General features: G+C 61.5%; 1 pseudogene; it reads right to left on the reverse strand.

The window, feature by feature from the left end:
• Positions 1-2511: 2511 nt before the first annotated feature.
• LOC123354025 lies at positions 2512-24916 on the reverse strand (annotated as a pseudogene).
• Between the last annotated feature and the right edge of the window lie 1294 nt (positions 24917-26210).

Consider the following 26210-nt stretch of genomic DNA (forward strand, 5'->3'; position numbering starts at 1 on the left):
TGTGAATGCTGAGTGGGGAGTATTGACCTGGGAAGGTTGCAGGGCAGTTGGGCTGGGACATGCCTTGGGGAAGGGAGCATACCTGAGCATGTAACCTGAGAACCAGGAGGGGGGTTGGAGGCCAGGTGACACCTCTGCCCTGGAAAACTGGACAAAGGCTGGAGGAGGAGCTGGGTGGAGGCTGTGAGAGGCTGGAGGGAGTTTCAGTTTGAAGCTGGCTGGGAAATGGAGAGGGGCTCCCCGACGGGGCTTGGGCTTCCCAATGGGGCTGTGGCCTCCCTGGGGGCCCCAGATGAACCTAACTAAAGGGGGTCCTGTTGTCTATAGCGGCAAGACCTGTTTTGACCTGTGTTCCTGTCATCTAAATAAACCTGTTTTACTGGCTGGCTAAGAGTCCCGTCTGACTGCAAAGAGAAGTGGGGGTGCAGGACCCTGTGGCTTCCCCAGGACCCCGCCTGGGGGGGACTCGCTGTGGGAAGTGCACGGAGGGGCATACGCTAAATGCTCCAAGGAGAGACCCAGGAGGTGAAGCCGTGTGAGCTTCTTGCTCTGGAGACAGTCTGCTCCAAGGGAGAGGAGGCTCCCCAAAGTCCTGACTGGTTTTGTGGGGAGCAGTTCCAGAGCATCGCCCGGGGACTCCATAACGGTTTACAATGCAAATACTTGATGTAACTACACCATGGGGCTCCGGTGATGTGATAAGTGAGATCAGCATCTGACCAGCATTTCTAAACACCAAACACATTCGCATCAACTTCACATCTGTTCTAACAGTGGGAACACACTGGTGAGCCAGCCTGGTTCCTGGCTCTGCATTTGTCAGTGTTCAGTGAGGCCTGGGGGCCTTGGCATGAGCTGGCTCCTGGTCTGCCAGCAGCACAGGGCCTTGCTGCTTCCTCAGCCTCTCACGCCGAGTCCCTCTTTGCGGAGGTCAATGGCACTGAGGCCATAGGTGCTGACGTCTGCTGGTGCCGGTGGGTGCTGCCCCCCCCCGCGCCTGGCCCTGCCCTCACTACACCCCAGCCCTACCCCCTCCCACTCATGCCCTGCCCCCATTCGAACCCCTTCCCCAAAGTCCCCACCTTAACTCTGCCCCCTCCCTGCCCCTATTCCAACCCCTTCCCCAAATCCCTGCCAACCTCCACCTCCTCCCCTGAGCGCGCTGCGTTCCCGCTCCTCCCCTTCCCTGCTGGAGCTTGTTACGCTGGCAAGCACTGGGAGGCAGGCAGAGGAGTGGGGACGCGGCCCGCTCGGGGAAGAGGCAGAGGTGGAGGTGAGGTAGGTTGGGGGGAAGCTTGGCTGCCAGTGGGTGCAGAGCACCCACTAATTTTTCCCCATGGATGCTCCAGCTCCGGAGCACCCACAGAGTCAGCGCCTATGACTGTGGTGGACTGGAGTCCCATTCCTCCAGTCCCCCTTTGTCCTCTCCCCATGCGGCGTGAGGGCCTTCCCTGCAGCTCCTACCAAATGGATCCAGAGGCTGCTGCCCCCAAGTGCCCTGCCCCGAGCACCCCATCCCTTCCCTCTGCACCTTGTTAGCCCATTACAGCGCCCTCGCCAGGGGTTCCCTGTGCGTGCCCCCCCCCCGGGGCTGCAGGCCTATTGGGCAGGTGGGATGGCAGCCCCCCCTTTCCTCCCCCCGGGTGCTGGGACTCAGGCCTAGGAAACATTAAACCCTGCACAGCTGGAATGGGGAAGGGGTTGGTTGCCATGGAGCTGGGGGTATTCATGCTGGGCTGTGGCTCTGCTGAGGTTAGTGGGGTGCTCCAGAGAGTTCAGGCTCGGCCGGAGCTGTAGGCTGTCCCCCAGGTCTCCTGGCAGCCTGTCTGTGGGTGCGCACCTTGGGGGCAGGCCTGCCCCTCACCCTGGTGCTGGGGCTGACGTTCCTCTCTATCCTCCACCCCACCCCCCAACAGGACGTCAGCCTTTACTTCATGCTGTGGGGCTGCCTGCACGTCTACCAGCGCCTGCCCGACAAGGCGGAGGACGTGTGCCGCGTCCTGACGCACCCGGCGGGATGGTGGGCCAGCTGGCTGGGCTGACCGGGAAGCCCCTCATCTTCACCATCAAGGCCAACCGTGACTGCACCTTCCTCAAGATCTCCAAGTCGGACTGGTGTCCCCCTTCCCCTCCTCCTCCTGTGGGCAGGCTCTGCCCACCTCCCACCCCACTTCCATCTAGACTGGTGGCCCTGCCCTGGCCAGATTGGGGCTGTGTCCCATTCCCCACCCCCATAAACCAGCCAGTTGGGCAGATGTCTCTGCTGCAGCGTTTTAATTGTGTGTCCCCAATCCGCCGCCCACCCACCTGGCAGCCGCACGGCAATTATCCAAATGGGCTGGCCTGCCCCCTGCCCTAACAGCCAAGCAGCCTGGGGGTCCCCCCCAGCCCCTCTCCCATCCCACCCCCAAGAACCGACACCACAGCCAGGAGTAGGGGGGAAGGTGCCTTGTTGAGAAAAGCAGGTGGAGCTGGGGGCAGCGAGCTGTGGGGGGCAGAGTCTCTGGGAGAGGGGGCTGCTTCTAGGCCTCCTCGGGGGCCAGCTGGTCGAGGGTTTGGACGTCATCCAGGAAGCGCCTGGGGGTCAGGATGTGACTGGAACCTGCGGGGGAGACAGGTGGTTGGCAGCAGTGGGCACAGTGGGGGAGGCATGAGGCTGGCATCACCATCTTCCCCATCCTTGCAGTTGGACCCTGCTCTAGTGCAGCGGGGGAGGAGACAGCCCCTCCTACCCACCGCGGCCTGGCACCGCACCCCTCGTGCCGCTGTACCCTGCATGGCCAGGCAAGGATCCACCCGCTGACAGTGTTCCTCACCCTTGGGTCTTAGAGGGGTGTGTGCAGGGGGTGAGCCATATCCCCATGGGTGTTCCTGGGGGTGTCTGACTGGGCCCCCACACATGGTCCCTGGGCAAGGAGAGCCCTGGGGAGCCAGAGGCCAGGAGATCAGGTGGCTAGATACAGGCCATGTGGGGCTGCGGGCAGGTGGGGCCAGCACATCTGTTCCCAGGCCCCCCGGGTGCAGGAGGACAGAGGGTGGCATGGGCGCCCTGTGGGTGCTGGGCAGGTGGTTCTAGGGTGTCCACCTCCCAGAGGGTCCCGACTGTCCCTGACCTGGGCATTCCAGCCACCCTCCCCCCAGGACTCGCCCCACTCACCGATCACCACCTCCCACTTGCCCTCGCTGGCCTGGGTCACTTCGTAGGCGCAGCGCATCTCAGACATGGACACCCCACCCAGCACGTAGATGATGAGGCGCTGGCCCGTCAGGTTCTCAGCCGCTGGCCTGTTCTTGTGCCAATGCCAGAAGCGGGTGCTGGGGGGAGAGAGGGGCAGTGTGGAGACCAGGGGCTCGCTGAGGGATGCCAGATGGAAGGGCAGGGCCCCGAGGAGGCTGGGGGGCAGGCCCTGCCCAAGGCCGTGGGACAGGAGACCCAAAGCCGGCAAGAGGGAGTAGGGGACGGCGGCACCTGCCCTGGGCTGGGGGTGCTGTCTACAGCCCGGCCAGTCCCGTCCCTCCATCCTGGGCCCTGGTGTGCTGAGGGACTGCTGGGGGGCGGGAGACATGCTGAGAGGGGTCCAGGGCTCCAGGCTCTTGGGCACCCTGGGAGTGTGTGGCCGGGTCCTGGCCACACACTCCCAGGCACAGAGGCTCCTACACCCTGGGGGGGGAGGGGGGAGGATGTCAGGGCTCTGCCCCCCACAGCCCAGCCAGGCTCAGCCTTACCTGACAGCAGCCTGGGAGCTGGTGGAAGGGACCGGGTCTGAGAGGAAGGGCCACAGCTCCCCGTCCAGTCTGTCCTCAGTGATGTCCTGGTTGGGAGGGCAGGGGGGAGGACAGGTCAGCAGGGGCCAAGCAGCAGGAACCTTGGACCTGGTGGCCAAGCCAGGCCCCACTGGGGGGAAGGGCTGGGACAGCTCCTCACTGAATGATTGACAACCCCTGGGAGGAGCAGCCTGGCGCCCCCTTTCTGGGGTGGCGCATGGGGAGCCAGCAAAGAGCACACGGCCTCCTCCAGTGATGCCCCCCATCTCCCCACATCCCCCTCAGCCGCTCAGTGCCCTGCTGTGAACTCCCCACCCCTCCATCGTTATGGGGAGGGCAGAGACCTCCTGCAGCTGGATCCAGGGCCCCTCACTTGGGGGGGGAGGCTGCCCTCAGTGCCCTTTCCCTGCTGCAGGCAGATCCAGGCCCTGCCTCTTGCCCCATGAGGTGTGTCCCAGCCACGCGGGGGCCCAGGCTGTGAATCCGCTGCGTTGACTTGTACAGGGAAGCTTAAGGCCTGACGAGCTGCGGCTGGCGCTTGGGTGGGGGCAGCGCCCCTGATTGGATTAGCCATGGGATTGAGGCTACCGCAACTGCCTGCTCCAAAATCCCACAGGAGGAACCATCACAGCGCTGGAGCAGGGGCCTGGGAGCCTCCCGCCTGTGATCTACCAGGGACAGGAGCTCGGGCAGCGGGGTTAATCCTTGGCCTGGAGGATCCCCAAGCCAGTAGGCTGAAGGCAACTAAATGTGCTCCCCTCACCCCCTTGAGGAGTGCCCCACAGGGCAGGGCGACGAGGGGCTCAGGCCCCAGCAAGCGTGGGGGGAAGGAGCGACCATGTCACCTCTCACAAGCTAAGCAGGTTTGGGCCCAGGCAGTGCTTGGACAGGAGACCTCTAAGGAAAAGCCACTGGGTGCTGGGGGGTGCTAGTGAGTCAGCAGAGGGTGCTCTGTGACCCCAGTGCGGCGCTAAGGGGCTCTGTTCTGCAGGGAGCGGGGAGGGGGAGGGCTCAGCAGGGGGCGCTCTTCCCAATCAGTCAGTGTTGGCCCCAGTGCGGCGCTAGGGGGCTCTGTACTGCAGGGAGTGGGGAGGCTCTGCAGGGGGCGCGCTCCCCGGTCAGTCAGTGACCAGTACTGTGCTGCAGGAGTTTGTCCTTCAGATGAACGTCAAACAGCTGCTCCTCACTGGAGGTTAGGCCAAGGACCCTGCCGGCCATTCAGATTCCAGTGCCAGTCATGACAGTGTGCTGCCTGGATCCCCTGCACTTCCAGCCCCACACACTGATCACCTGCTGCCCTAGACTCCCAGGCAGTGTTGCTGTGCGGCTGTTAACAGCTGCCTGCCACTCCTCAGGAAGAATTCAGGCCTGGTGAGGGACCCCTGTATAAACCGCCCATGCCCCCCCCCTCCCAGAGGTGGCAGCATCGCAGCACCGGGTAAGACAACTCCCCAACACTCGAGTCTATGATATAAGTCCCTAAGGATGGCAGCAGGAGAGGGCTCTCTGATGAGCCCCTCACATGGCTAGAGCCTTGCACAGATACAAAAATGTGGATTTGCATCAGCCCGCGATCCACTAGCCCAGTGGTCTCCAAACTTTTCTGATCGCACACCCCCTGCCGCGCTGGCTCCACCATTTGTGCCAAAGCAAAAAAAAAAAGCCGTGTGGACTCCCAGCCGAAGCGCCTCTCCTGCCGCGCACCCCCAAGGATCCTCTTGCGCACCCCACTTTGGAGACCACTGCACTAGCCGTCTTTTACCTGTATCCACATCCTCACCAGCAGCAGGATGCGCTCACAAGGGATAGTTGGGGGGTGGGGGGAGGGGAAGGAGGTCTTGCAGGGAAGACGCAGCGCGAGGGTGGGGACTGAGGTTAAGGGGCAGCGTGGAGGAGGCAGGGTCTTGAGGAGAAGGGGTAGCAGGGGGGGGTGTCTCAAGAAGGGGCAATGTGGGGGCAGGGTCTCGAGGAGAAGGGGCAGTGTGGGGGTGGGGTCTCAAGAAGGGGCAGAGCAGGGGCGGGCTCTCGAGAACGGGCAGCGTGGAGGGGGTGGGGGCAGCATGGAAGGGGTGGGGGCTGGGGGGAAGGGGTGTCTTATCAAGTGATGTTTCTGGGGGGTCACGAGTGATGGTACACGACAGCAGCAGAGCATATTGCATCACAGTGGGGTGGAGGGGTGGGGCCCTGGTATGGTGACCAGACAGCAAGTATGAAAAATCGGGACAGAGTGTGGGGAGTAATAGGTTCCCATATAAGAAAAAGTCCTGAATATTGGGACTGTCCCTATAAAATTGGGACATCTGGTCACCCTTGGTGCAGGGGCCCCGCCCGCTCCAATCCCAAATCCTGCTGCCCAGGAGCTGGTGGGGACGCTGGTGCTGCTCGACCTGCAGGACAGGAAGCAGCGCAGTGGGGCAAATGGGTGCCGGACAGCCACTGGCTGCTGGCTGGCGGCCCCGAGCGCGCTGCGCCCCCCGGGCTGCATGAGCCGGATGCTGTGGGCCAGGCGCTGCTGGGGAGTAGAGACTGACCTGGTTGTCTCTGCAGCCGATCCACTATCTGCAGAAATGGTGCGCGGATATGCAGGGCTCTACACATGGCTGACCCCAAACCAGCCCCACTCCCTTGGGCCCAGCCTGCCAGGTGTGACCCCCCACCCCCAAGGCCAGGAAGCAGATGGCCAGGTACCTCCATGACGTCCTTGAGCCTGGGGGTCCAGCGGGAGAGGTGGTAGGTGGACTCCAGCCGCACCTTCCTCTTGGGTTGCAGCTGCCCACTCTGGGGGAGGAAGGGAGAGGGGGTGAGAGGCAGCAGGGAGGGGGTGCGGGGTGGGAATGGGGGCAGACAGGGAGAGCGCGGCCTATCTGAGTCGCTCCAGCCGGGCTGGCAGGGGAGAGGCAGAGAAAAGAACAGAATGGATCACTGAGCGAGAGAGACAGGAGGGGAGAGAGACTGATGGGAGGACAGAGTTTGCCCCCAATTTGCCGCATGGCCACCCCATGCAGTGGTCACCAGATCCCTGGTGATCTGAGGTCCTGACCCCCAGGGTCCTCTGCAGGGGCAGAAGGGGTCACCCCAGATGGGGAGTAACTCAGGGGTCACCCTCATATGGGGAGGGCGTCACCCCACTGTACAGGGACAGAGGCCACCTCTGCTGGGAGTAGGTCACTGCCATAGGGGCGCACCCCCAGGATGGCCTGGGCTTCCCAGATCTGCCCCCTGGCATGGGTACAGCTACCGGCCCCTGGCCCCAGTCCCTTACCCCAGGCATGAAGGAGGTGCCCAGGCGCTCCATGTTGTAGATGATGTCACCCTTTCTGCTGGATGCTGGCATGCTGGATCAGCCTGCTGATGGCCTCCGCGCTCACACCTGCATGGGGAGAGACAGGTCAGCGCTAGCACCCCTGGGACGCACCCACAGCCCAGGCACATTCAGTCCGTGGCCCAGGAGTCCTAGTTCCCCGATCAAATCCTGAGATCCTGCTCTTCCCACCCCTCTCAGAGCTGGGGATAAACCCAGGAGTCCTGGCTCCCAGCCCCCTTCTAACCACTAGACCCCACTCCCCTCTCAGAGCTGGGGGTAGAACCCAGGAGTCCTGGCTCCCAGCACCATCCGCTCTAACCCACTGGATCCCAGACAGTTAATGATTGAATTCAGGTTCTTGCTGCTCCTGCCTCCACAGGTTCTCTCAGCGCTGGGGGCAGGGGTCTCTCTAGCTCCCCCCGGCAGTGCAGTGGGAGCCCCCCTCCCCCAATCTGGGCTCCCCCTTCTGCAGCCAGTCAGGTGCAGTGTCAGAGCCGAGGTCTGGCTCTTTAAGGCTGTGAGGCCTTGAGCTGGAGGGAGGGCAACCCCCCCAAACCATTTACTGCTGCTTAGTGCAGAGGGGGAGGCCTGGCAACTCCACAGCGCCCCCTGGCCAGGAAACTGGGCAGCCAGAGGAGCCACATGAGGGCACCTGGCCTGGGCAATGGGCGCAGGGGCAGTGCCTGAGCAGGGTTACAGGAAGGGCCCCGGAGCAGGGCCCTGCCCCACCGAGCCAGCATGGGGCAGGAACCGATGGGGGACGAGGGACTGTGTCAATGTCAGGGTCAGGGAGGTTCCCCAGGCCCTGGTGAGCTGGGGGAAGGGGCTGGATGCAGCAAGAAGCAGGGAGCTGGTCCAGGGAGGACACAAGGGGTGGGCAGGGAACTGGTCGCAGGGGGCTCAGAGGCAGAACATGGTGTCTGAATAGCCTGCAGGAAGGGAGGGATGTTCCCCTTCCCTGCAGAGAACGGGCCAGGGAGCTGCTCCTGGTGTGTCTCCCCATCCCCCTCCCTGTAGAGAACGGGCCGGGGGCCGCGCCGGGTGTGTGTCTCCATCCCCCTCCCTGCAGAGAACGGGCCAGGGAGCTGCTCCTGGTGTGTCTCCCCATCCCCCTCCCTGTAGAGAACGGGCCGGGGGGCTGCTCTGAGTGTGTGTCTCCATCCCCCTCCCTGCAGAGAACGGGCCGGGGGGCCGCGCCGGGTGTGTGTCTCCATTTCCCCTCCCTGCAGAGAACGGGCCAGGGGGCTGCTCCGGGTGTGTGTCTCCATCCCCCTCCCTGCAGAGTAAGGGCGGGGACTGCTCAGGGCGTGCGTCCCCTCCCTCCCTCCCTGCAGAGAACGGGCTGGGCGCTGCTCCGGGTGTGTGTCTCCATTTCCCCTCCCTGCAGAGAATGGGCCTGGGGGCCGCTCCGGGTGTGTGTCTCCATTTCCCCTCCCTGCAGAGAACGAGCCGGGGGGCTGCTCCGGGTGTGTGTCTCCATTTCCCCTCCCTGCAGAGAACGGGCTGGGGGGAGTGTGGAGGGTGGACACTGCTGGGAAGGCAGCAGCAGGGAGCAAAGGCCGCTCGCAGGCACCGAGAAGTGGGCAGAGGGGAGACAGGGCCGTAGAGCCAGGCTGGACACAAGCCCCGGGAAGCAGCTGGCCAGGAGGCACCCAGCATGGCTGGGGGGGTGCCAGTCTAAGTAGTGCTATTCCCCCCCAGCCCCACCGACCTGGGCACTGCCTCCAGGGGTGCTCCTTGCAGCAGCAGGCCCCCCAGTGCTGCCCCCTGCAGGCCTGTGGCGTTACCGTTGTTCAAGATGTAGAGCAGGATGATGCGGAGCTTGTCGTAGGCCTGCACGCTGGGGTCCAGCAGGACGGGCACGATGATCTTCATGGGGTCTTTGATCTTCTTCCCATCCACGTCCATCCCCATGGCCAGGTCCTGGGGGGCGAACACACAAGGCCCAGGTCAGGCCGCTCCGCTTCCTCTCGCCTTGCAGCAGGATGGGAGACGCGACAGCCCCACAGACCACAGCTCGCCTACCCCCTGTGCCAGGGCCCCCTCCTCCCTGGGGTCAGCTCCCCCTGGGGTGAGCAACAGGCCCCCAGGGAGTAACCCGAGCACCATGTCCCCCTTCTGCACCCCTGGTGCTGCATGGTGGGGCTGGCCCTGGCTCCAGCGAGCCTGTGGGTCTGAGACCCCTCTCTCCAGGCTGAGTCATGAGCCAGACTCTGCCCCCCAGCCAGGCTCTGCCCACACACCCACCTGCTCCACGCCGCACAGCTTCTCCACCGATCCTATGAAGTGCTGCATGCAGTGCTCAGCCAGGTTCAGGTGTGTGGCGTACTGCGGGGAGAGACCAGGGCATGGGGGAGTTTACCGCATCACCGGCTGGTCCAGAGCACCTGCACCCCCCAACCCCCAAGGAGGGCCCCTCGGCCAGAGGGGCAGCCCCAACCGGCTGTATAAGGCCAGTATATAGGGATTGTTTTGCCCAGCACTGATGTGCTGCCACCTCTGGGGTGGAGCGGGGCAGCTGGAGGGGAGAATCAGGAGGAGGAAGCAGCTTCCAAAGCAGCCCATGGTTTCTCTGTTAGCCACCACGAGGCTGGGGGCTTGGAGACCAGCAGGTGTCGGGGTACCTGTGCCAGTGGCTAGGAGCTTTCCATTGGCACATGGCCCAGTGGCACCAGGAGTGGCTCCAACGGGCTGGTTTGGAAGCCCACCAAGGCCGTCTCCTGAGAGCTGCAGCAGCAAGGCGTGGGCGTTACCCCAGCGCTGCCATTGCTGGGGCATTGCTACTGCCCATGGTGCCACACAGCACCTGGGGGGGAAATGGCTCTGCCCGACGGGACAGGTCAGCAGCTCTCATCAGGCAGTAAAGCGGAGTGCCCCAGAGTGCCCTGCCCCCCAGAGAGTCCCTACTGTGCCTCACCAGCCCCACAGAGCACCCTGCCCCCCAACAGCCCCGCTGAATGCCCTGCCCCCGCCCACTAACAGCCCCAGCCCCGTTACCTTGTTCAGCTCTTTCTGGTACTGAGGCAACTTCTTCACCATCTGGGACAGGTCCTTGATGGTGGCCTGGAGGGAGGCAGTGGTGAGATCCCGGCCCCTCCCAGTGCACGGAGCCCCCTGCGGGGCAGAGGCCTCGCCTGGGGCCAGCCACAGCAGCCCAGCCACGCGTACCAGGGCCAGGGCGGGTCACTCAGGCCACACGTAACTGCGGCTTGGGTTAGACCTGCTCTTCCCAGGCGAGCTGGAATGAGACAGGAGCCCCGCAACCCGAGCGCCCCTGAGGTGTAAAGCGGCAGCAGGCCAGGGAGATGCCAGTGTTGGCTCTCTGCAGCTCTTCCTGCACGGCCCCGATCCTGCTGTCTGACCCCGCCCCATGGGCCTCTGCCCTCCCACACCGTGGGGAGTTCCAGAGCTCTGGCTGGGGGCAGGGGGCTCCACATACACTTCTTAGCCCTTTACAGGCAAACCCTGGGAGCAATGGGACAGCCCCACCTCCGCCAAGGCCTCCTGGGGCAGCAGAGCAGCCTCCCCTCCCCATCAATGGCAGTGGGATGGGTCCCCCCATCCTGGACTTCCCAATCGCTCCCCCCACAGCCCCCGCCGCACCTTGTCCGTGGTCAGCCTCTTGCTCTCAGAGAAGGTGTGCAGCAGCTCCGTCACCTTCCTGCAGCAGGGAGAGGGGTCAGACTGAAGCCAGGCACTGCCTTGAAGGTAGGGGGCGCCCTGTCCTATACTACAGGTGATAGAGCCCCCCGCCCCACAGCACCAGGGTTTTTTGCCTCGAGAGCCTCAGATGGGGCCGGGGGAGTTAGGGGGGGGCTCTTCCCAAGTTACCCCAAGGCAGAGAGTTCAGTGCACCTCTGGGGGCTCCTGGCGCCTTGCTGGGTGGTCTGGGGGCAGCAGCAGGCCCAGCAGGAGGTTGGTGAGGGACTCCCTCAAGGGGACTGTGAGGCGCATGGGGAGATCCTGGGATCGGGGGAAGACAGTGTCCAAGGGGATCCCCAAGAGGAGCTGCAGACAGTGGCTCTGGAAGGGAGCACTCAGGGGTCCTTTGGGGAGAGGGGCTGGGTCCAGGAGGTCTCAGCACTCAAAAAGGAGCATGTCTGAGGGACCAGCCCCAGCACTGGGTGGGAGGGGGAGGGGAGTCCTGGCAGTGAGCAGGAGAGGGGTGTGTTGCGGGGGGGTGTCCCTGCACTGGGTGGGAGAGGAGTGTATCCAAAGGGGAGCAGGGTGGGAAGGGAAGGGGAGGGGTGTGTCCGAGGGGGCCCCAGGGTGGGGAGGGGTGTGTCTGAAGGGGATGGGTTCTGGCCCTGGGTGGGGCACGGTGGGGAGTGTCCGAGGGATGGGTGGGGCATGGAGGGGTGTGTCAGGGGCAGGGCTGAGCGCGCTCACTTGGAGACGTCAGCGATGTGCATGTGGCGTAGCTGCACCCAGAGTTCGTCGTTTTCGTCCAGCAGCGCCTCCTTCTCCCGCGAGACGCTGGTCCCTGTCGTCTCATACCTGCGGGGGAGGGGAGACGGGGTCAGACTGTGGCACCCCTCCCCCAAGCCTGGGGGCTGCAGAGCAGTGCAGGTGCCTGGGTCACATCCCCCCCAGCCCGCCTGAGGAGGAGTGCGGGGCGCCCCCTGCTGGCAGCCAGGCCCTACTTGTAGGTGTCGTTCTCAATGCTGAGCAGGTCGTAGGCCATGGCCTGGTAGGTGAGCTCGTGCAGCAGTGGGGACACCAGGTCGAAGCTCCGGTCCACAATCAGCAGCTGAGAGCGGGCTTTGTCGGGGCCCTGGGGCAAAGGAGAGAGAGACCCGTCACCCCCTGCTCTGGCGGAGGGGTCCTGGCCTGGCTCACACGGCACAATCCAATGGGCCCTGGTGGCCTGAAACTTCACCACCTGCCCTCTCTGCGGCCCAGCCCCCAACCCCAGCAGGAAGCCAAGAGACACCTCCCAAGCTAGCTGGGACGTGCCCTGGGGTCCTGCCCTGACCGGCAGGGAGAGCTCCCCACTCAGCTGTGCTGCAACGCCCCCTGCAGGGACAGGCCACCTGCCCCTCGTGCTAATAGCAATGTCCCCCTCCCCCAAGCACGCTCTCAGCTTGTGCTTCTCCACCAACGGGACCATGCCCCTTGCAAGGCAGCCCCCCGACTGCCCCCTGCCCCATATGCTGCGTGGGGGCGGGGGGAACTACACCAGAAGGCCCTGGCTGGTCTATCGTTAACCAACACCAGGCCCAGAGACTCTTTGATACAAGGTCCCAGAGGGGGACAATGGGATGTTATCCCGATGCCCCACCTTGCATCTGAGCTGGGACCCCATGTGAGCCTCTAGCTCCCCGCTCCCAGCCTGGGTGGCCCCCAGCATCCAGTTGGACAGAGACCACTCAAATGGTCAGCAGCTCAGACCCACATCATGGGCGGGCTGGCCCAGCCCCTGCTCCCTGCCTGATCAGCATGCACTGCCCTCTTGGCACAGCAGGTGGCGATAGGAGACCAGCCCTGCGCTCCCATGGCAGGCGGCTCTGAAACCAGCTCCAGCAGCCCCAGTGGAACCCAAGCCCACCCAGGAGCACCTCGGCAAGGGGCTGCGTCTGCTCTTCGCTGGGTAGCACAGACCGTCTGGGGGGGGCCGAGACGTACAGCCCCTGACGCTTCCCCAACTGTCCCACCTCAGTACATGGCCCGATTTTCAGCCACACTTAGAAGCAGAACCTTGGACCAGTCACCACCCACTCGCTGGCAGGTCTCCACAGTCTCTGGGTAAATGGGTTGAGGTTAGGGTGACCAGATGTCCCGATTTTATAGGGACAGTCCTGATTTTGGGGTCTTTTTCATATGTAGGCTCCTATTACCCCCCATCCCCGCCCTGATTTTTCACACTTGCTCTCTGGTCACCCTAGTTGAGGCTGACGGGGAAGCGCCTCTCTTGGAGGAGTATCTGGCCCCCACCACTGTAGCACTATCATTGCTTCATCCTGCCTCCCCCCAAACCATGCACGTGGGGCTGGGCAGCGCTGTCACCCCATTGCAGAGGGGGATGGAGGCCCAGAGAGGCTGGGTGACTCACCCAAGGTCACACAGGGAGTCTGGGCAGAGCAGGGACATGACCCCAGAGCTGAAGCCATCATTGCTCTCCAGCCCTACCCAGCCTTGGGGGGTTGCTATGCCCCCCACCCCTGGACTCTGCTCACACCTTTGCCAGTTAGGCTCTGCTGGAGGGATACCCGACTGCAGATGGGGCCTGGCTTAACCATTGGGTCACCCCACCTGGCCTAGAGCAGAGGGTTTGAGTCAGCACTCCTGGCCCTGCGGTGGGCGAGCTGTCTGGATTCTATTGAAGGGGGCTGGGCAGTCAGGTCTCCTGGCTCCTATTCCTGCCTCTGCCACCTACTCCTGGCACGCTGCTCCATGCCTCAGTTTCCCCCGGGTAACATGGGGATAGTGCTTACACCTGTGACAGGGAGGCTTGGCAAGAGCCTCAGGAATATCCCTGGGGGGACTCACAGGAGTAAGAGCAGCAGGGTGTGTACGGAGCAGGACTTTGACCTCCCCAGCACCTCCCAGCTCCGGAGAATAGCACAGATCAGACAGGGGCTGCAGGCTGGACCCAGCTCTGCTGCAGCAAGTAGCTCCGGTGGTTAACAAGCATGCTGTCAACCCCTTCCCTGTGTAGACGGTTTGGGCAGCCAGGTGTGCGCGAAGCCGTTGCTTGCTTCTCAGCCCTCCCAGGCTTCCCACGTGAACAGCTGATTTGCGGGAAGCGGTGGGGGTGGGGGAGAAGCGGGGCGGAGCACAGGTGAGCTGGGGCTGGGGTGGGGAGCTGGAGCACCCACGGGGTCGGCGCCTAAGGTGCCACTTTTAGGTAATGTGCTGAGGGGGAGCGGCTGCTCCCCCCAAGCTACGCTCTTGGGTCACTTAAACTTACCGGTTGTTAAATTTAGAAGCCCTTTTAGAACTGGTTTTCCCGCACAGGACAACCGGTTCTAAAAGGGCTTCTAAATTTAACAACTGGTTCCCGCGAACCGGCTCCAGCTCACCACTGTGTCTACATGTAAACCGCTGCAGCTGCGCCGCTTCAGTGACGCCGCCTTTCTCATGCCCCGAGCGACACAGTTACACCGACCCAATTGCCTCGTGTAGACCAGGCCTCAGTCTGACCTTGGTCAGTTCTCAGGCGAGAGCTCCCAGCTTCCCTCACTTATCCCCCAGCTCAAACCTTCCCAACTCTGTGTTCTCGAGCTGGGGGCCCTGCTCCGATTCCCTGCTGGGAGTGTCCAGCCAGGAGCCCTTGGAGCTGGCACGGTCTTTCTGGCTCCCAAGCTGATCTGGGTTGGATTCTCTTCATTTCACCAAGACAGGGAGGTGACACCCCCTCACACACCATGATTCTTACCTTCCCTGAGAGTCCTTCCCCCCCATGTCCCGCCAGAGAAGCCATGCAACATATAGGGGAAACTGAGGCACACATCAGCTTCATAAAAGATATTACAAACATTCCCAGTTGGCCACAGGTGCACAGTCTCCCAGCAGCTCGGCAAAGGCTGGAAGCAAGAGCAGAAGCAACAGGAGGGAGAGATATGGCTTTGGATTTTACATCACTTTGCTTCTCCTAGGGGGACAGGAACCTCTGAGTTTCTTGTGCGAGAATCCAGGGCGGGGTGGGTTTGCAGCTCCCCTCTGCTGGGGGTGGGACGGGGACGGCAGAAGTTGGGGGGAGCCCACAGGCCAGGGCTGACTTGTGGCTAAGGCTCAGGAGAGCTGGGTTCTAATCCTGCTCTGGCAGACTCCCTGCATGCCTCAGTTTCTCATCTGTAACACAGGCCACCCCGCCTCCCCTGGGAGGCTGAATTCATTAGTGAGGTTCCGATACCGTGGGGATGGGTGTAGGAGCACACACAGACAGGAGTGTCCAGGTGTGGAAGAGGCTCCGTGTGCAAAGCTTAGTTCTGTGATCGAACTTCCCTGTTTATAAACAGAGAGATTGTGCTGGGCACACACTTCCCCAGGCGGTGCCTCGGTTTCCCCATCTGTACAGGGGATAAGGACACTGGCCTTTGTAGAGCACTTTGAGATCTGCCCACGGCCAGTGTTAGAGAAGGGCTGGGGCCATTAGTCCCCACACAGGGAATGCTATTGTTCTGCCAACCCCTCAGGATCTCCAAGCAGGTCTAGACCCCACCCCTCCCCGGCCAGGATCTCCAGGCAGGTTCGAAATCGCTCCTCCTTCCTTCTACTTCTCATGTGCTCCCCCCGCGGCTCTGTCCCAGGGCGAGGGCACGGCCGGCACAGCTCACTCACCTCTCCCATGCTGGGCTCGTATTCCTTGAACACCTTGAGTTTGGCCAGCACAGCGCGAGCCAGGTCGAAGTTCTCTTCATGGTCCCTGCAGCAAAGACAAACCCTATGGGTCAGAAACCTCTCCTCCCGCAGGGGCACACACACTTCCTGTAGGAGATGACCAGGTACCCTTCTCCCGCTGGGCACACTCACTTCCTGTAGCGGATGGCCGGGTATCTCCCGGGCACACTCACTTCCTATAGGGGATAGCTGGGTACCCCTTTCCCAGGGCACACTCACTTCCTGAAGCAGATAGCTGGGTACCCCTTGTCACAGTGTGGGGGAGACAAGGCCCTGCACCCCCGGCTTCCTGCGACTCACCATGACTCTCAGCCAGCCAGTAAAACAGGTTTGTTTAGTTGACAGCAACACAGTCCAAGACAGGTCTTTCAGGTACAGACAACAGGACCCCCTCAGTCAGGTCCATCCGGCTAGGCTCCCCTCCATTTTCCCAGCCAGCTCCAAACTGAAACTCCCTCCAGCCAGTCTCACCCAGCCTCCCCCCGACTCCTCCTCCAGCCTTTGTCCATTTCCTGGGAAAAGGTGTCACCTGGCTCCAACCCCCCTCCTTGTTCTCAGGTTACATGCTCAGGTATCTGGCCTCAAGGAGTCTCCCATCCCCAATGCAGACAGTCCCAGCAAAACTCCCCTGCAACCTGCCCAGGTCAATACTCCCCTCTCCCTGCTGCATCACAGGCACCCACGCAGTATTCAGAGAAAACATTAAGAACATTCCCACTTCGTCACACCCCTTCCCCCGGCACACTCACTTCCGGTAGCGGATGGCTGGATACTCCTCCAGGGTTTCGCACAACGTGGCAATCTGCTCTGCCAGCATCTCCTGCTCCTTCTTCTTTTCCAAGGCGCGGTAGGGGCTGAACCAGATGTGGAAGGTCTGTGGCCTGTCCAGGGAGTACACCTAGGGGACGAGGGGAGCAGAGATCAGACCCTGGTGCCAATCGCTGGCAGCCAGGCCAGCTATGCCCCACACCACGCCCCTACGATGCGCTGTTGGACCAGACCAGCCTGGCAGAGCCATAGCGAGCCCCTAGTGAGGGAGATCCCTTTGCCAGAGCCACTCCTGTTGTGGCAGAGGGACAGCGGCCCAGAGATTCATGCACCAGCCTGGGATGAAGACTCCCTGGCTTCAGGTCCTTATTGAGCTGCAGACTCCCAGGTGCCCTCGGGGTGTGTCTCTGCCCTGGAGAAGTCAATGTTGGGGGAGGGGGGTTGGCCACGCTTCTAGTCTGGTGAAAGCCCCAGTGTAGCCACGGGCAAACCTGGCATCAATGCGTGCCTGCCGCTGTCGCTTATTTCACTGGCCAAACAGAACGAGCCATTGGGGCAAACATGCCTGGACACCAATAAAACAGTATCGGCCATGAAGGGTTTGCTGGCGCAACGGGACGGGTGAACCAGCAAAGCCTCCTGACGGACACTCAGCTTATACCAGCCAGAGCTTCTCTTGGCACAGCTGGCACCGGTACCCCAGATGAAATAAGCTACAGTGGCGAAAGGACTGCTTGGCCAGCATATCGGCATCTACCCAGGGGCTCTGCCACCACAGCTGCATCAGTTACAGGGGGGATTTTTTCTCTCATGTCTCCGTGACAAACCCAGACCAACAAAGCTGGTGTGTGTAGACCAGGCTCATGTCGCTCTGTGCCTCAGTTTCCCCATCAATGCAATGGGGCTGACAACACAGCCCTCCCCTCAGGGGCGTGAGCGGGGAAATCCACTGATGACACAAGGAGGGGATGGGGCGGTTGGGCAAAGGGCAGGCGTGTGGAGTATCGGGCTGTCTTGCAGGCCTGGTATAAACCATCAGTAAGAGCTGGTAAAGCCGGGGAGGCAGGGCCCTCCTCCCCCAGACATCTAAGCCAGCGATTCCCCGTCTCACAGGGTGTGAGCAGCCGGCTAGTCCCTGCTGCCCTGTGCTGGCGATAAACCCAGGGCCCTAGAAGGGAAAGGTTCCCCCCCACCCCCCAGCCACGTTGAACACTAAGGGTGGGGTGTCGTACGTCACTGTCTGCCCCGCAGCCCGGCTCCTCCAAAGCCCGGCCACCCCTCACCTGGCTCTCGTAGGGCAGGAAGGCCACGTTGATGTCCTTGAGGGTTTTGATGGCCTTGGTGATCCGTGACTCCCTCAGCTCCTTGACCAGAGGCTCAGGACAGGCTGCAAGGCAAAGGCAGTGGGTGGGGGTGACAGGCACAGGGCTCAGGACCCCCAGCACAGTGCCGCCCCCCCAGACAAGGCCAGGATGGGCACAGCAGGGGCAGTAGTGCTGCACACCTGTGGGGAACCTGGGCAAGCCAGCAGGGACACACAGGAGTCAATGATGAATCCAGCCCCACCAAACCAGAGTCACGCCGGGTTCTCGCCTTCTGCAGCATCAGCAGCGAGGGGGGGCCATAATCTCTCCTGTGCAGCCCCGTCTCACACCCTCAGTCATTTCCCCCTGTGGAGGGGCTGAGCGGAGTATACAACTCAGGATGATGCACAAGGAGGAACGGGGACTTGGGCTCCCCCTGCCGCTGTAATGGGGAGAAGCAGATGTGACCCTGACACACTGGGTATTCTGGTGGTGTCCCATCCCCCCACCCCAGTTGGGACTGATGGAGCAATGCATGCTGGGAATGGTAGCCAGAGGCCGCCTTTCTGGGCGCATGCTGTGAGCCGTGTTGGCTGGAGGCAGGCCCGTGGGGGAGAAGGGGGGGAAGGGGTAGGTGGGGTCGTTCGGTCTGGTCTGCTGGGGCACTGGCCTGCTGGCAGAGAGAGACCCCCCCCACCCCCACTGTGCCGCTGGCCAGGCTCCCAGCTGGAGAATCCGCTGTATCCTGATACTCACGGCTGATGAAGAAGACGTGAGCCGCCTTGTAGTTGAAGTTGGGGGTGCCCTGGAAGTCACTGATCAGAGCCTGCACTGACTGCAAAGGGGGAAGGGGGGTTGTCAGCACCAGCGGAGGCCCCTCCCTGCTTCCCGAAGGGCCCAGCCCATGTCCAGCCCCTGGGGACTCAGGGTCCAGCATGATGCTGTCAGGAGGTGGGCTGGTTTTCACCCCCCTGGCTCTGGGCTCCCTCCCCACCTGGAGCAGGGCATGTGCCCATGTGCCCAGGACAGCCTCAGGGCCCAGCCCCGTCTCTCGCTGGCACACAAGTGTCCGTGCTCGGCCACAGACGGGACCTGGCATTGGCCTTGCTGCTGAACTAAGTGGGCTCTGAGCAGTGCCCAGGGAACAGCCGGCCGAGCAGCAATCCCAGGCAGCCGCCATCAGGGCCCGCTCCCTCCCCTGGTGCCACACTGGGCACCAGCAGCTTTGCCACACCAGCTAGCCAGGCAGGGTGTTCGGAAGCTGTTCAGACTCCGTGACCGGCATAGTGACAGGTGAGAACCTGGCTGCCTGGTTGTGACGTTATTGACGTGAACAGGGACCATATAGAACATGGTTGTAGAGGAACAAAATCTTGTATAAATGCGGTCAAATATATCTAAGACAAGGTTGTGGTTTGCTGGTTATGGTTATGCTAGCTGTATATGTGTATCATTTTTGTAGTTGAAGTTACAAATATTGGCTCTAGACTGTGTGTATTTCAAACTTCTGCCATGCTTCTGGGTGCCACCTCACACAAGTTGGTGTTAGCTCTGCCTAGCCTGCTTGATGGCTCACTAAGGATCATCAGCTAAACAACTGACCTATTGAGAGAAGGCAGATATGCTTTGAGACTCAGCAAAGTATGCAGGGACTTGCCTATGTGACTCCAGACTCCATTTTGCTGTAATTTTCCACAGTAAGAACAAAGAGGTGTTCTTACACCTGGAAAAGACTATAAAAGGCTGATGCCTCATCTCCATCTTGTCTTCAGTCCTGCTTCATACTTCTGGAGGGACTTTGTTACAAGGAACCTCTACACAAAGGACCGAATGACTCATCCCAGCTGTGGATGTACAGTACTCCAGAGACTTGATTTGAACCTGCAGTTTATTCTATCACTGCTACAAGCCTGAACTAAGACCTTTGCCGTTACTGTATGTAACTGATTCCATTTGACCAATTCTAGCTCTCATCTATATCTTTTTCCTTTTATGAAAAAACCTTTAGATTTTAGATTCTAAAGGACTGGCAACAGCGTGATATGTGGATAAGATCTGATTTATATATTGACCTGGGTCTGCGGCTTGGTCCTTAGGGATCAGGAGAACCCTTTTTCTTTTATTAGGGCATTGGTTTTCATAACCATTTGTCCCCATAACGAGTAGCACTTGTGGTGATACTGGGAGACGGGAGTGTCTAAGGGAATTCCTTGTGTGACTTGTGCTTAGCTACTGGGGTAAGACCAAAGTCCTCTGGCTGGCTGGTTTGGTTTGCCTTAGAGGTGGAAAACCCCCAGCCTTGGGCTGTAACTGCCCTGTTTTAAGCAATTTGTCCTGAATTGGCACTCTCAGTTGGGTCCCGCCAGAACCAGCATCGTTACACCAGTCCCGAGCCCCAGGCCCCAGCTCGCAGGCCTCTACTACAGCGCTCCGTCCGCGGGCAGCACCTGTGGGTTCTGGGCTGCACCATGCTCCGCCAGTGCCCCCTGCCCCTGGTCTCCCTCCACTCGCCTCCCTGCAGCAGACGCAGGAGCCTCCTCCCCCACAGCCCCTGATACGTGAGCCTCTGCCTCAGCGATTCTCCTTCGCTTTGAGTCTCAGCTGAGGTTAGACTGACCAGATGTCCTGATTGTATAGGGACAGTCCTAATATCTGGGATTTTTCTTCTATAGAATCCTATTACCCCTCCAACACCTGTCCCGATTTTTCACACCTGCTATCTGGTCAGCTTAGCTGAGGTTGCCTCTCTCCACCTGCTGCATCATCCCATCCAACCCCCATGGGACTGCACTGCGGAGAGGTCCGTGGGACAATCTGTGCTTCCCGTGGCAAAGAACACGAAGCCCAGCTCTGGGGAAGCAGCCTCTTGGGGGGCCCCTACTAGCCCCATTCCCATCCTGAGGTCGTGCTGCCCATCCCCCCGGACAGCGCCACCTCCAGGCAGCACAAGGAGCTGCCCCGGGGTCTCCCCTGCTCCCCATCCACCTGCCCCAGGCCCGAGCTCCTACCTTCTCCACAGGGCTGAGCAGGTAGATGGCCTCCAGGCTGGGGATTGGCTCCCGGCACTTGTCAATATCTTCCACAGCTTGGGGAGAGCAGACACTGGGTGTGGGTCAGTGCGTCCTAGCCACCCACCCCAGCTTGTCTCCACCGGGATGGGGGGAGGGAAAGCCAAGGGGAACAGGGATGTTCGCTGGCAGCAGGCTGGGGGGTTCTGCAGGCTACAATGCAGCAGCTGCTTTGATGTGGGACCATGGGCTGCGATGCTGCCACAGTACGGAGCAGGGAGGGAACATCCCTGTGTACTGTGCTGGGGGCACCCCGCTAGAGCCCTGGCTCAGCTCTGTGCCCCTCAACCCCAGGGCTCCTCCACCCTGGAGCAGGGAGCCAGCATTCCCCCTCCCCAGCCAGGACCCTGCCTCCAGCGTGGGGGAGGAGCAGCGAGGAGTTAACGGGAGCTGAGAAAAGCGCTGAAGAGGTTCCAGGGCCTGAAAGCGCCGGGCTAAGGGAACTAGAGCTGGCTGGGAAGGTACCAATAGCAAGGAGGGCGTCTAGGGGGCTGCAAAGGGAGGAAACTAGATGCAAACGTGAATGTAGACAAGTCAACTCCCCAACTGTGAGGTGTGTCCAAGGGGGAGGGGAGCCCTGGCGGGGGGATCAGACGGGAGGGAGGGCCCACTCACGTGTGATGCCTTCGTTCACGATGTCGGACATCTTGCAGCATGACGAGAGGATGCGCGTGCTCGGGTGGTCCATGATTAGCACCTGAGGTAGCGAGAGGGGAGCTAGTCACTGCCCTGAGCCCAGCTGCCCACCATCATCATCCATGGCACAGCCAAGGGAGCAGAGCGACTGCTAACGGCAGAGCCGATGGCCCAGCCCTTCCACAGCAGAGCAGCAGGGCCGTTACCAAGCCTGCACTTGGCTGAGCTGACCGTGCTAAGGACTGCGTGAGGAGCGAGAAGGAAAGCGGCTCCGAGCAGAGTGGCTGGTATGAGATGTAGGAGACGGAGACAAACCTGGGACCTCCGCCCATTCGGAATGGCTCTACCCTCCTAGACTGGAGGAGATCAGCCTCTTCGCCCAGGTGACAGGGTGAGTGCAAGAGGCAGGGACAGAACCCAGGAGTCCTAGCTCCCAGTGCCCTGCTCTGATCCACCACATACCCGGTCCCCAGCCCTCGGACAGAACCAGGATCAGGGCACGGAGAAATGGAATGAGAGGAGTCTCCATGTTCCCCTAGGAAAGCCCTGTAGGCCATCGGCCCAACATCTCCACCACCTTCCTTCCGTGCCGAATGAACCCATTGCTCTGTGCAGCCCAGCATCCCTCTGTACCAGATCCAGCCACTGGGAAAGCTAGTCCCCTGTGCTCCCTCTGTCGCACCGGCCTAGCCCACTGCTCCACACACCCCAGCCCAGCCCATGCCGGGGGCTCAATAACCTGCCTGCCCAATGGTGCATACTGCCCCCATGCTTGGCGTCTCCTGTTCCTCCTCCCACCCAGGCTGGCTCACTGGGCCCAGTGGTCTGATCCGGTGGGGGGGGGGCGGATATGGGGCTAGCTGGACAAGCTGGGTCTGATCCAGCACAGTGGGAAGACAGACATACCCAAGCCTAGCTGGGGACGGATGATGGGCTAGACAGAGCAGGGATCTGATCCAGCCTGGAAAACCTCAGGTTCCTAATGAATCCCAAGAGGCTGGAGGGGGAGGAGCACAATATATGGATACAGCATATCCCCAGGGGGACACCAGGGCAGCAGGCCCGGCCGGCTTACCTTCCATTCTCCTTCCTTCTTCACGCTGCGAAAGACAACGCTGAAGATCTCTGTGAGGGAAAGAGACGGGGATTAGTGGTGGGGCTCGGACAAGATGGCTGTGCCCTGAGCCAGGACCCACTGGCTAGTAGAAAGACCCCTCGGGGAAGTGGCTCAGAGGCTGCTTTCAGGCCAGCTAATGATGTGCTCCTAGCAGAGCCCCCAGTCACCGACCGTGGTGGGCTGGCAGGCTAGATGGGCCATGGCTCTGATCACCTTTCCTTTCTGCCAGGCCAGATACGAGCGCAGCTGAACTAAGGATCTGACCCCATGCAGCAAGAGACAGGGCCGGCTCTAGGTTTTTTGCCGTCCCAAGCAAAAGAATTTTGGCTCCCCTCCCCAGAGCCCTGAGCTCCCCCCCGCTCACCAGTGCCCCCCCACCCGCACTACCTGCAGCCCCAGCACTGGGCTCTCTCTTCCGCTCACCCACCCACACCCCCTGCCATCCCAGCACTGGGCTCCCCCCCAAACGTGGGATCCGCTAACAGCACACGGCAGCCGAGCCCTGGCCTAGCTGCGACTCTGTCCCCATGCGGGTGGAGCTTCTGGGCGGCGTGGAGCGGGAGTACTTCCAGGTGGTGATGCAGCTGTGTGGGGTGGCGCGGAAAACGTGGCCTCCTCCCTGGGCTTCGCGGCGCTGCTGGTGGCCGAGGTGGATCAGTTCGTGCTCACCGCCCTCACCCCCAACATGCTGGTGGCCGAGGACCTGGAGAGCCCCCCAGACCTGCTGCTCTTCAGCCTCACGGTGCCCTGGCCCAGCCCTGGCCTTTTAAACCCCAGGTGTGTGGTTTGGATTTAGCCACAGGCCCCGTCCACTGCAGCCTGGGCTGGAGATTCAGCAGTGGCCTGGGCATCTGAAGTAATGCAGCCCTCACAGCAGGTCAGGGTGCTGTGAGAAGACAAGGACTAACAAACACCTCAGAGTCCAGCATGCACAAGGCAGCAGAGGCCATGCTGATCGAGTGTCAGGCTTTAACTTGTTCTCTCCTACATTACAGCTATAGCCTAGGCCAGCTCTGCGATGGGGCTGGGCTGAAGCGTACTGCTTCACTATGGTACAAAGTGGCTATGATGTCATTTTTCTCCTCGCACGCAGCCATTACCCGTTCTGACAGGCTGTTTATAACACTAAGATTACTAGTTTTCAGAGGTGGTTGATGGGGAGAGGGAGGGGCGCAAGATGGAAGTTTCGCCTAGGGCACAAAATATCCTTCCACTGGCCCTGGTGGGAGTCACCCCAATGGAAAGAGATGCTCCCCCAAGGTGCAGCTCCTATGGCAGGGGGCAGCCCTTGGGGGTGGGGCAGACACCCTCCTTCCCCTTCTGCTGTGTGACAAGCAGGTGATGGGGGAAGCTCTCTGCTCCGACTGACACCTAATCCTCCCCAACTGGGCCCTGCCCCCGGCTCCGCACTTACTCTCACGCACCACTGCCTTCAACCCGGATGGAGCCATCTTCGCCTCCTGTCACGTCCACTCGAGTCCTGTGGGGGGAAGTGGGATTCAGCTGTGCATGGGGCAGGGCTGGAGTCAGGACTCCTGGGTTCCGCCCCTGCTCTGCTCCTGCCCTTGTGCGCGCCCTGGCCTCTCCCTGCCGTGCTCTGGGGAGTGTCTGTGACCCCTCACAGATGGATGGGCCCAGCCCCCCCTAGTGTCACTGACGGATGGGCCCAGCCCCCCCAGTGACTGATTTCAGTATAAAGCAACTGAGGTGCTGGTGGGTCGATGTCTGCAAGGCTGATGACGGCCGAACGCTGCAGCCCCCCACTTCTGGCGCTGCGGGGGCCGGGCCTGGGCACCCATGGGCAGGCGCCTGGTGACAGGGCCACGCAGGTCCCCACTGAACCCCCACCTGGTCATGTGGGGCGCAGAGGGAGGCAGGGGCCTCGGGCAGGCTTAGAGCGAGGACGGGGTTCGGGTAGTAGGGCCTCAGCCCACTCCGGTCAGACCCCCACCCCGAGCTGCAAGTCCCCCCTCCAACCAGTGCTCCCCTCAGCTGTGTCCCCCCACCTCCACCCAGCCCCCCCCAGCCAGGCCCCTCGCCCCCCACCTCCACCCAGCCCCCCCCCAGCCAGGCCCCTCGCCCCCCCACCTCCACCCAGCCCCCTAGCCAGGCCCCTTGCCCCCCCACCTCCACCCAGCCCCCCCCCTGCCAGGCCCCTCGCCCCCCCACCTCCACCCAGCCCCCCAGCCAGGCCCCTCGCCCCCCCACCTCCACCCAGCCCCCCCCAGCCAGGCCCCTCGCCCCCCACCTCCACCCAGCCCCCCCCAGCCAGGCCCCTCGCCCCCCACCTCCACCCAGCCCCCCAGCCAGGCCCCTCGCCCCCCACCTCCCCCCTGCCCCCCCCAGCCAGGCCCCTGGCCCCCCCACCTCCACCCAGCCCCCCAGCCAGGCCCCTCACCCCCCACCTCCACCCAGCCCCCCAGCCAGGCCCCTCGCCCCCCACCTCCACCCAGCCCCCAGCCAGGCCCCGGGCTGTACCAGGAGCAGGAGCGGGTTCGATGGAATCTCCTTCCCTCACTCGTCACTTCGGGCAGAACGTGCTGGGCAGGCCTGAGCCGCGCACACAGTCACTGGGATGGACTGCGCCACTCGGCAGGGAGCTCAGTCCCCTTTAGTGGCGGGAAAATATGGTACAGTCCCAGCAAGGGTGACATTGTCCTTGGAGTGGCCAATGGGGGGAAAAACTGGTTGGATCCAGTTAGGACTGGGCCATGATAACAGTAAACAACAAGATGGCGGTCACAAGGTGGCAGTTCAGACTCCATCTTGGATTGCTGCTTTAGCTTTACAAACTACACATTGAATTTAATAGACACATATTTTAACAGACTATAATCCTATAACAAAACACACCCAGCAGTATAAACAAGTCATTGTCTGTAGGAAATGTTAGTTTGCACTGACTTCACTAATGCTTTTTATGTAGCCTGTTGATGTACCCCTGGAAGACCTCTGCATACCCCCAGGGGCCCATGTAACCCTGGTTGAGAACCCCTGGATTAGAGGAATGGTGGAGGGGGGGGGGTCTAGGAGTCAGGACTCCTGGGTTCAATCCTGACTGCAAGCGGAGTGGGGTCTAATGGTCAGAGCAGAGAGCTGGCAGTTAGGATTCCTGGGTTCTAGTCCAGGCTCTGCAATTGATTCATTCTGTGACATGGTTCGTTCTGCCTTGTCTGTGTGTGACATGTGGAGTGCAGAGACCTGCCCCAGCCCTTCCCTTCTGGCTGGGTGGTGCAGTAATTAATGGCTGTAGAGCCTGGGCTCCAAGATCCTGGAGCAAAGCCTCCTGGAGAAGGAATTTGTTTCCCCAGGCTTGACTGGCTCCCTACCTCATTCCTCTCTCCATCAGTCAGAGCAAATCCCTCATGCCAGAGCTGTTGTCTGGTTACCCACAGTGCAGACCCAAGCTATTGTGCCCTGGCTGCTGTTCAGCTCAGGTTACAGAAACAGAACATGCTGTTAAACTCCCCCAGAAGTTTCAAATGGAAGTGAGAGTCTTCTTTGCACCCTGTTGTAAACTGTGAGTAGTGTTCTCTCTTTGGCTGTTCAGCAGCTGCTGCATTCCTACCCCAGAGGTGGCATCATTTCAGTGCTGGGTGAGTGATCCCTGTGTAGTGTTGTTGAGTGCTGTTGCACATCAGCTGTGCTCCATCCAGAGATGTCTGCATTTCAGTGCCAGGTGAGTGATCCCTGTATAGTGTTGCTTTGTTACTACACTGCTTCTGCGCTCCACCCCAGAGATATCTGCATTTCAGTGCTGGGCAGGCAATCCCTGTGCAGTGTTGCTGTGTGTTGTTATGCAGCTACTGCCCTTCACCCCAGAAGTGGCTGCAATTCAGTACAGGGTGAATATAAGTCCATGTCTCATTTTGCCCGGGGGTGGTTGTTATAGAGCCCCTGCAACC

The sequence above is a fragment of the Mauremys mutica genome, chromosome 20 (assembly GCF_020497125.1).
Source record: "Mauremys mutica isolate MM-2020 ecotype Southern chromosome 20, ASM2049712v1, whole genome shotgun sequence".
Classification (NCBI taxonomy): Eukaryota; Metazoa; Chordata; order Testudines; family Geoemydidae; genus Mauremys; species Mauremys mutica.